Consider the following 10,482-nt stretch of genomic DNA (forward strand, 5'->3'; position numbering starts at 1 on the left):
AGGGGAGGTGATGCCCTACGACTTCCAAGGCCAGCACCTGAGATCAGCATTTCTTTCCTCTCAGTTCTGACAGCTTGCTTGCTCCTGGAGCCTGGCCGCCATACTTAGAGGAAGTGTAACATTGCCTGTGCGGGGGAGACCATCTGGAGATGCCTCAGCCCAAGCTGGCTAACGTACCAGCTTTGGTCACAGCCAATGGTCTGCAACAACTGCCTCACATGTAGGTGAAGACTCTTCTAGATGATCCTTTCCCCTGGTTACTGGCACATCCGCAGCTGTCACATTCCCCAGCTGGGGTCCTAGACATTGTAGGGCAGACACAAGCTGTTTCCGTGGTTCCCTTTCCAAATTCTCAACCCACAGAATGAGGGAGCAGAAATGAATGACTGTCTTACCTCACTATGTTATAAATCAGTGGTAACCGGAAGACTTGGTGTTGTTGTTGCTGTTACTATTATTTGAAACGAGATATTATTTATCTGCAGGCAAATTATCAATGATGTCTCCCAACAGCACAGAGAAAGTTATTTTTTATTCAGAAAACTCTTTTCTTGTCTTTATGTATTCTTTCTCATTCCCCCTTCCTCCCTCTCCTTTTCTTCCTCATTCTCTCTCTCTGTCACTGTCTCTCTTTCTCTTTCTCTGTCTCTGTCTCTGTGTCTCTCTGTCTCTGTCTCTCTCTGCCTCTCTCTGTCTCTGTCTCTGTCTCTGTCTCTGTCTGTCTGTCTCTCTCTCTCTCTCTCTCTCTCTCTCCTAATCCTCTTGTAGCCTAGGATGGTCTCATTATACAGTTGAAGATGACTTTGAATTTCTAATCCTCCTGTCTCTGACTTCATCTCCCAGAGTGTTGGGGTCACAGGCACCCCTACCTTGCTCATATTTATGTAGTTATGATAGAACTCCCCCATACTAGACAAGCATTCTACCAACTGACCTAAACTCTCTGCCCACTCTATTAAAAAAAAGAGAGAGAGAGAGACATTCTGCTTTGTTTCCTGTGTGACTGTAGTTGTTACATGGCCTCTCTGTGCCACAGTTGCATAAGTGTGGGCGGAGATTAGCGTCCCTCTTTACTTAGAACACAAACACAAAGACAGGAGGCAGGGGGGTGCTTGGGCTCTGTTTTACTTTTGTCACAGAGGGCTCGTTTAAGAGCCAGCCCCAGTGTTGCCCAGAGTTGCTATGGGAACCAGAGCCCCCTTCCCAAGTGCTGCCTTAGCCACTTGAGAGCTTAGCCAGTGAGATCTACTGCTCTGATCCCAAGGCCAGCACTGCCCACTGAGAAACCTCCTGCAGGATGCCATTGCTTTCAATGGACTGAATACTTTAAAGACCTGTGCGGTCCTGGGTGGTCCTGCTTCATCCTGGTGCTCCTAAAACACCGCTGCTCTGCTCACCTTTCAATTGCTTGGATGCCACGGGTTCACAGACAGCAGACCTCTAACCATACCCTTCTTCCTCCTGAGCCCCTGGCTCTTGCCCATGCCTACTCCCTGCTGTGAGCCTGTGAGCCTTCTCTGCCCCACCCACCCCCAATTGTTAACCTCTGGGCTCCCCGTCCCCCTACTGGCTTTTCATACCACAGGTGCTCATTGTCCCAATTCTGTCTTCCAGGTTCACCAACAACCTCTGAGGTTTGCTGTCTCCACAAGGGCAGGAAAATGAGTTGCCCCCTCTGCCCCAGTCTCCCCAGAAAATGTAGCACAGATCCCAACACTCTCTAGGTGATGAATACTGGTGGACTAAATGATTGAATGGACAAATGCCAGCCTTTTTGATGCTTTATCTTCCGAGGGGACTGTGTAAACAGTAGAATACTCCCTGAGGAAAGACAAAACAGACCTGTAGAACACACGTGCTGATGTCAACCTGTGCTTCCCCTGGTCTTTCTTGTCCATAGGAACCTGCTGGCCTCAGTCGAGCCAGCGCAGGGACACAATTCAGGGTGAGACTCTTCAGACTTATATTCTGATTTAGTTACTCCTGACATCTTGGTCCTGAACAAGGGACTTAATCTTTTGTTTCTCATCAGTAAAGGGGGTTTATTGTGGTCTAGCATCACAAGATCAGTTCTGAGCTGTAGCTGCTAACCCGTGGGTGCCTCGGACACTCTATCCATCTGAGCTCCGGGTCTGTAGCTGTCATTTGTCTTAGGGAAGCACCACTTTGCTGGTTGCTGACTAGCCAGCCCAGGGCTCTGCACAGGTGTCTACAGAGAGCCAGCCCTTGTCCTGTTGGATGGCAAAGAGTTGCTTGGTGTCCCTTTGTGCTCACTCTTCTGGACTCTAGGCCTTCCTACTCAGGAGCAAAATGCTGAACCAAGATGGCAACCCATGGGGACAGCACCATGCTTGTCAGTTTGCTTATTACCCTGCTGGAGGCAGTCATGAAGTAGAAACTTAAGCCTTGGAAAGTCCGTTGGATGCTGTTTTGCTGGGGCAAACGCATGAAGGAACGTTTGGTTACGGGGGAAACAGGTGTGAGAAGATGAGGCAGACTTGCTGAAGCAGGCACTGAGAGAGGATGTTCTGCTAAAGCAAACATGTGAAAGGACACATGATGAAAGATTCTTGGCTAATGACACGCATGTATTGGTCCACCTTACACCGGGCAGCTGAGCTTCATTTGTTGGGACTCCATAGAGAGAAATGCACCAAAAATCTTCCGGTGGTGTGCTGAAGGTCGTTACCGGTTCTGTGGACTCCAGCTGATTGGATGCATGTGCTGAGGCAAGCCACGTGAAGGACATGTGACGTTTGGAGGGTATAAATAGGAGCCCAGGGAGTAACAGAGACAGAGCTTGGCTTGCTGGTACAGCTAGCTATGCAACACTTGTGGGTCCCATATCTTGTGCCTTCACTGATCTTTGCCTCTCTGAGAGAGTCACAGCCGAGAACTCCTGATGTTCCTCCTGGTCCCTCCTGCTGACTCCAGCTGAGGCTGAGGCCTGGCTGTCTCTGCTAGGCCACGTCACCACTGTGGCTAACTCAACTCTACCCAACTGGACTGCTGGTCTATCTGTGGGATGTTTACGGGTGGATCAAGCTGCTGCTGCTACTGATTCTCTTGGAGCTTAGGTAAGACTTTACAGAAGGAGCTACGTTAATCAGGTCTTGAGGGATCAGTAGGAGTTTACCTAGAAGAGGACAGAGGAATATCAGGTAGAGAAAACAAAATAACCAAGTGACCAAATTTACTATCTGAAGTTCCCAGCAGATGGCTTTGGAGGAGGGGAAGACCTCTGTCTGAAATAGAAGGGAAGGCACCTCACTATCCCCAGAGAGTGACCCAGAGTCTCATCACAGCTGAGACCACAGAAGATTAACCCTTGAAGGGGGCACTGGGACACCAGCCGCTTCCTCTCCTGCTTCTCAATGCTATGATGAACAAGGCTTCTCTGCCACATGCTCTTGCCATGAAGTCCTGAGCCACCACAGACCCAAACCAATAGGACCCGTGGCCATACACCAAGAACTCTGAAACTGGTATCCTGAACAAATCTTTCCTCATTTTAAGTGTGGTGTTGGGGATTTGGGCAATAATAAGGGAAAATTGATCAATACAGGATTCTGGAGGTGGTAAGTTCACCCAAGGTGAGATGATGATGATGATGATGATGATGATGATGGTGGTGGTGGTGGTGGTGGTGGTGGTGGTGATGATGGTGGTGGTGGTGGTGATGATGGTGGTGGTGATGATAATGGTGATGGTGGTGATAGTGGTGATGGTGATGTTGGTCATGGTGATGAAGATGGTGGTGGTGATGGTGATGTTGGTCATGGTGATGATGATGGTGGTGGTGATGGTGATGTTGGTCATGGTGGATATGATTATGGTAATAGTCATGATGGTAATGATGAGGTTTCCATAGTGAAGATAATGATGATGGTAGTAATTGTGATGGACAAAGAAGATACCTTGCTCTTGGCAAAATCAACCCCTGACCATCTCTCCCTGGATGCTGGAATGCAGAGATGTCCTGAAGGATTGTCTTGACATAGCCATCCCTAGCAGAAGGAGGTCCTTGCTGGGACAGTCAAGTGGATCCTGGAGCTACAAGAACTGGTCCTTCTGTTCTGATTGGGGAGCTGGGCAGCACACCCCAGGATCCACTACAGGAATTGCCATTCTTGGTTACAAAGCAGGACACCGAGACAGGGGGTGCAGAATTTCAGGGGCAGGTAGTTTCTAGGCTTCAGATTGCAAAGCCTTTGGACTTGGAGCTTGGCAGAAGACAAGCCATAGGAGTGCATTTGCCCAGCCTATGCACTAGAGTTTAGAGTATGAATCAGGGAGGGAGAGGTGGGGGGAGGGAAGGAGGAAGGGGAGAGAGAGAGAGAGAGAGAGAGAGAGAGATCAGATAACCACATCAGACCAGCAGAGACACTTAGAAAATATGATTTGCTTCTGCCGTTGAAATAATTAGCTGGTTAGAAAAGGTCACCCACTCTAGCCCTCCTCAGCGGCCATCTTTCTCTCCCTCCAAACACACATTCAGGAGGAGCTGTGGTTAAGAATCACCAGTCCTGGAATCTGGAAGACTTGGCTGTGAAGCTTCTTGTTTTCCACCTTGCGCTGTGTTGGCAGATGATGTGCCTTCCCCGGCGCATCCATTCTGTGTCTCCATCCATTAAAGGGTGGTGTTGACTACATCTGCCTCTGACTGTTGATGCCACTGCAGAGATAAAGTCTTGAAAAATCCCTGACGCATTAGCAGGTGCAAAGCCTTCAAACTCCCTGGCACATTAGCAGGTACCTGACGGTGTTTAATTATTAGTGGTATTCGTACCCTCAGTGGTTTTCTCTTTTCCAAGTACACACTCTTAAAGAGCTATTAGCATCTGCCTGGACCCAGAGGATGTTTTGACTGTAACTGTCTTCATACACAGAACTGGATTTTTTTTCCCCTCCTAGAGTCCAAAAAAGGATCAATCCTCAAATTCTTAATCAGCTCATGAGTAGTTTCAAGAGAACGTTTCAATGTTTGTATACAAGCAAGAGAACCTTGTCTGAAATGACGGAGATTAAAAAAACAAACAAACAAACAAACAAAACCTTTGCTCTCAACACAACCATCTGCTTCCGTTGGTGACTTGAACTGTCATGGACTCCTTTGACATAAAACGCATCAGGTTTCCACTCACCAGATTGGAGCTTTCGTGATTCTTGCTTGACATGTAGTAGCTGACATTCAGGTTAGACCCTGAGCCTCAAGAAGTGTAGACACATGTTAGGAAGGGGCTTCAAATACAAACTGAGCACTGTTATAGTTGAAATCAGTTCATCCCACTGAAAGCCTGAGGGAAGAAAGGGGGGAGAGAGGCAGAAGAGAGGGAAGAGCATGTATTTCCTGGGCAGGCAGGACCTCATCTGGAGCCAGGTCTTCGTAGCTATGTAGTTCTAGTCAAAGCAAAGTCTCCTTCCAAACCTTCGCTCCTCTACCTAAACTGAAACTGAAAGCACAAGTGTTAGGAATGTTCTAGAAGGATCTCTGTGAGCTACAGAACAGCAATGAGGTGGCCAGCGTACAGCAGGCCCTCACTGATGTTTTCGTCTTCATTGATTGACTTATAAAGACTTCCTATTGTTTTTTTTTAATTATGTGTGTTGCGGAGTGGAGGTGTTTGCACACACAAGCCCAGGTAGCTCAGGAGGCCAGAAGTAAGTGTTGGATCCTCTGTAGCTGAGTTACATGTGGTTGGGAGCCATCCAACACACCCGTCTAGAGAACTATGCTAGCTGGCTGATGAAAGGCGATGTGGAATTGTAAGCCAAATAAACCGTTTCCTCCCAAGTTGCTTTGGCCATGGTATTACATCACAGCAGTAGTGAGCCTAAGACAGGAATCACACCCAGGGTCTCTGAAAAAGCAGTAGGAACCTCTGAGCCATCTCTCCAACTTCTAATTTTTTTGTTGTTAAATATTAGCCTCAGCTATTTTAAGAGAAAGTTGCTTGGCATCAGTTTCTCTGCACCAGATAAGCCACATAATGAGATGCAGTACACAGCAGACCTTGTTTTTAAAAAAAGGCAAACGCAAACCCAAGAAACTAAAGCAGAAAGCAAATAACTGCAATAAAGTGAACACACATATACATACACATACATTCATATACACACATATACACACACATACACATATACACATATACACACATACATATACACACATATACACACATACACACACATACACATATACACACATGTACCCACATACAAATACACGCATATACACACATATATACACATGAACATATATACACACATATACACTCACATACACATATGTACAGATGCACATATAGAGAGAGATATACACAATACCCACATATACACAAATGAACATATATACATACATGTACACATATACACACATGCACACATATACATACCCATACACACATGTACACACACATATACACAGACATACACACATATACACATACATATACACACATATACATACACATATATACACATATATACATGTACCCACATATGAATACACACATATACATATATATATATATGAATGTTTATACAGGTATACACGTTTACACATAAATACACATATACACAGACATACACAATACACACATATACATACATATGTACACATGAACATATATACACACGCACACATATACACACATGCACACATATACAGAGACATACACACTAACACATATACACACATATATATATACATATACACATACACACATGCACACATATACATACCCATATACACTTGCACACACACATACACTTGTACACACATATACACCCATACATATACACACATGCATATACACATACACATATATGCACATGCACACATATATACACATATACACATACATACATATATACACATACACACATATGCACACATACACACATATATACATACACCCATGCATACACATACTTACACATTCACACACACACACACACACACACACACACACACACACACACACACTGACCAAATCAGTTGCAGTCCTACATGCAAGCACCCTAACCAGACCTGGTGATGGACAGGCATTTTCACACATCCCATGTCTGCTCACTCCTGGCTGTCATTGTTTGTAGAATGCCACCATAAAGTCACTACGAATTTGAAGGCAATAGTACTAGATTTTCACTTGGAGGAAGGAACCCTCTGTGTGCAGGCACTGTTCTTACAACATAGGGGAGGCTGAGTTGAGCTGAAGCAGGAGCATCCCTCTGACTCTCTGTAGCTTTATCGTGGCCTCCGAAACCCACCTCTGGTTCCTAAGATACAGATAACGTTGTCCAAACCTCTCCAGGCTGCCTGCCAACCACCTATATACATTTAACCCTCCCATTCTCCCTTAAAACTGTAGTCAGCACCCTCAATATGTAGAAGGGAAGCAGGCAGAAGGAACGAATGACAGATAGACTCTCAAATCCAGCAAAACGTGACATTCATGCAGGATTTCAGCTCAGACTGCTTTAGTGTCAGCTTGTAGGCTGACCCCAAGCATTGAGTCCAACCTGTATGCTCTGTTGCACATGCTAACACACACCCAATGTCCACTCCTCCAACTTCTCATGAACCCACACTCACTGCCCATGCCTCTAATACCACAGGAACCCACATACGGTGCCCAGCCCTCTAACACCAGGTGAATCCACATTCAGTGCCCACACCTCTAAGCCACCTCTTCTGACCTTTTCAGACAGACAGCCTCAAGAGCCACGCGTTCACAACTCCCAAACTCTATCAAGTGCTTGTGGGCTGTCGAGTGATGGACGGAGCAAGCTGGCTGGTTCCGTTTTAATTGATGCAGAGAGGAATCGTTAACTCAGATCAAATTCATTTCAGATATGTTTGTCTCTTCCCTGATCCCCGTCGAGATGGCTGTATGGATGGGATGGGGGGAGGGGGCCAGACAGCACGATTTAATTTTTCAAGTAACACCGTTCAAATAAAAATACGTTTGTTCCAATGAGATTGTCCCGAAACAGCGTTTGCATTGATGGCTTCAGGGGTAATTCTATTAGCTGGAGCCAATTTTTCATCGAGAGTCAGGGGAGGGGAGGGGAGGGGAGGGGAGGGGAGGGGAGGGGAGGGGACAGGGTGAGAGAGTGGGGCGGACAGAAAGCTGGATGCGACCTTCTGTAGCAACACGCGCGCGCGAGACACTTTAACCCATTTTATCTCGGTTTTTGCTCCTAAAGTTGTTAAACAATCTCCTGCCTGCCACTAGGCTGAGGGGGAGCTGCGTGAGCTCCAGGACCCAGTGGGGCAGGCATACACATGGCTGCCGGTGCTGGGAGGCTGGACCCAAACAGGACCTGAGGCATAGGTTTCTGCAGTGTTCCCCACGAAGAACAACTGCTGAGTAAGAAACAAATGTGCACATGCTCGTGCAATCACAGAACACACACATACACACACACACACAGGTTCCTGTTACATCCCAACATGGCTGCTCATGAAATCACAGAATATGCAAACACACACACACACACACACACACACACACACACACAGGTGCCTGCTATATCCCAACATGGCTGCTCATGCAATCACAGAACACGCACACACACACACACACACACACACACACACACACACACAAGTGCCTGTTACATCCCAACATGGCTGCTTATGCAATCTCAGAATACACACACACCTAGGGGCCTGGCACATCCCAACATGGCAGGATGTGTGTGGCATATAGTGGCGAGTTCTGAGAAATGTGCTACTCGGCAGTTTTGTCACGGGCATTAGTGAGGGATCGTGTGTTGACATCAAAAGTACAGCCTGCTGAAAGGGAGGTGGACCCTCAGAGCTCCACTCCTCACCAAGAATCTACTCACGGTGATACTTGTTTGGAAATGGAAAGTCGCTTTTTGCCAACAGGGTGTCACACATCAGAGGAAGCCCTGTGCGGGCTCAGGAGTCACTAGCCAACACAGAACGGACTCCACATTTTGTTTTGTGGTGGAATTTTTGATGTTTTACTTTGCTTTGGCATTTTTGGCGTGTTTCACACTCGACATTTTTGTCCTAATTGGTATTTTGTTTCTTTCGCTTTTTGCTTTTTTTTGCTTTTTGCTTTTTGCTTTTTGTTTGGGGGATTTTAGAGAGAGAGAGAGGGAGAGAGAGAGACAGAGACAGAGACAGAGACAGAGAGAGACACAGAGAGACACAGAGAGACACAGAGAGACACAGAGAGACACAGAGAGACACAGAGAGAGAGAGGAGAGAGAGGGAGAGAGAGAGAGAGAGAGAGAGAGAGAGAGAGAGAGAGAGAGAGAGAGAGAATGCGAAGTTGGGTGGAGAAGAAGAAGGTGAGAAGATTTGGAAGGAGATGGGGGAGGAGGAAAATCATAATCAAATTATATCGCATGAAAATATTTTTATATTAAAAGGAAAGATTGGCTTGCTACATGCTGAGGTTTGCTGATACCACCCTGATATAAAAGGTCCAGTCTTTAAATATCAGTATATAATTGCTACCATGGCTGTCTGTTGAGCATGGTAGTTCCCAGCACTTGGTAGGCTGATGCAGGAGGATTGTCACATGCCACGAGTTCAAGGCCAGCCAATGTTTAAAAAAGAAAAAGTCTTTTACAGGAGGCAGCATGTGTGGAACACCAACTCCCACTCATATACATATAAAGATATATATATACATATATATGTATGTATATATATATATTATACACACCTGCCTCAACTCACATATATGGTCACCATGTATGTAGACACATGTATTCAACATGTCTACATATACATATATACAGACATAGATACATATATATAAACATAGATACATACGTGAATATGCATATATACACACATACACGCATACATAGAATGCATAGTCAACTCTAGACAAATTTCAAAATGATCAAAGCTTAGATAGGATGATCACTGTGAGTTTAAGTCTAGCCCAGGTTACCTAGGGAGCTCTAGGCCAGCCTGCTCGACAGCGTGCGATCCTATCTCAAACAAGCAAACAAACCAAAGGCATTCAAAGCAGCCAGCCACTGCGTCCTGATAGACATGAGCCACCTGCTGCCCCACATTCAACCCTGGCCCCATTTCACAGACAGGGAAGCAGAGGCAGCTCAGGTCAGTGATTATCGAGTGCTGGAGCTGGAGCAGAGAGGATCGACCCAGGCCTGCTTCAAACCTAAGGTGTGGTTCTCAAAGGCTTTGGTGTTTGTCAATAACGGGTCTCATGAGGTCCTCAGAGAGGTGACAACCTCCTGTGTTCTCTGTCTTCTCGTCTGCAGATTGGAAGCTTGCCAGTCTTCCCTGGAGCTGGGCTGGCGACAGGAGCACGTTCTCTGCCCAGGGTAGACTTATTCCCTCTCTTCTCACCTGGCAGTTCCCTGATGTCACCCTTCCCTGCAGCCCTCACAACTCCTCACACATCTTGGTTACCTCAGCTCAGCCTGACGCTGGGGCCCCACATGAGCAGAGCTGGGAGGGAA

General features: G+C 46.4%; 1 long non-coding RNA gene across 1 annotated transcript; it reads right to left on the minus strand.

Annotated features, from left to right (window-relative positions):
- Positions 1–512: 512 nt before the first annotated feature.
- LOC148002345 (uncharacterized) lies at positions 513–5,439 on the minus strand. Its single transcript, XR_015634966.1, has 4 exons — positions 5,145–5,439; positions 4,449–4,675; positions 3,918–4,269; positions 513–3,136 (listed from the first exon to the last, which is right to left on the minus strand). It is a non-coding gene; the product is annotated as an uncharacterized LOC148002345 (long non-coding RNA).
- Between the last annotated feature and the right edge of the window lie 5,043 nt (positions 5,440–10,482).

Source organism: Rattus norvegicus, chromosome 12 (assembly GCF_021556685.1).
Source record: "Rattus norvegicus strain SHRSP/BbbUtx chromosome 12, alternate assembly SHRSP_T2T, whole genome shotgun sequence".
NCBI lineage: Eukaryota > Metazoa > Chordata > Mammalia > Rodentia > Muridae > Rattus > Rattus norvegicus.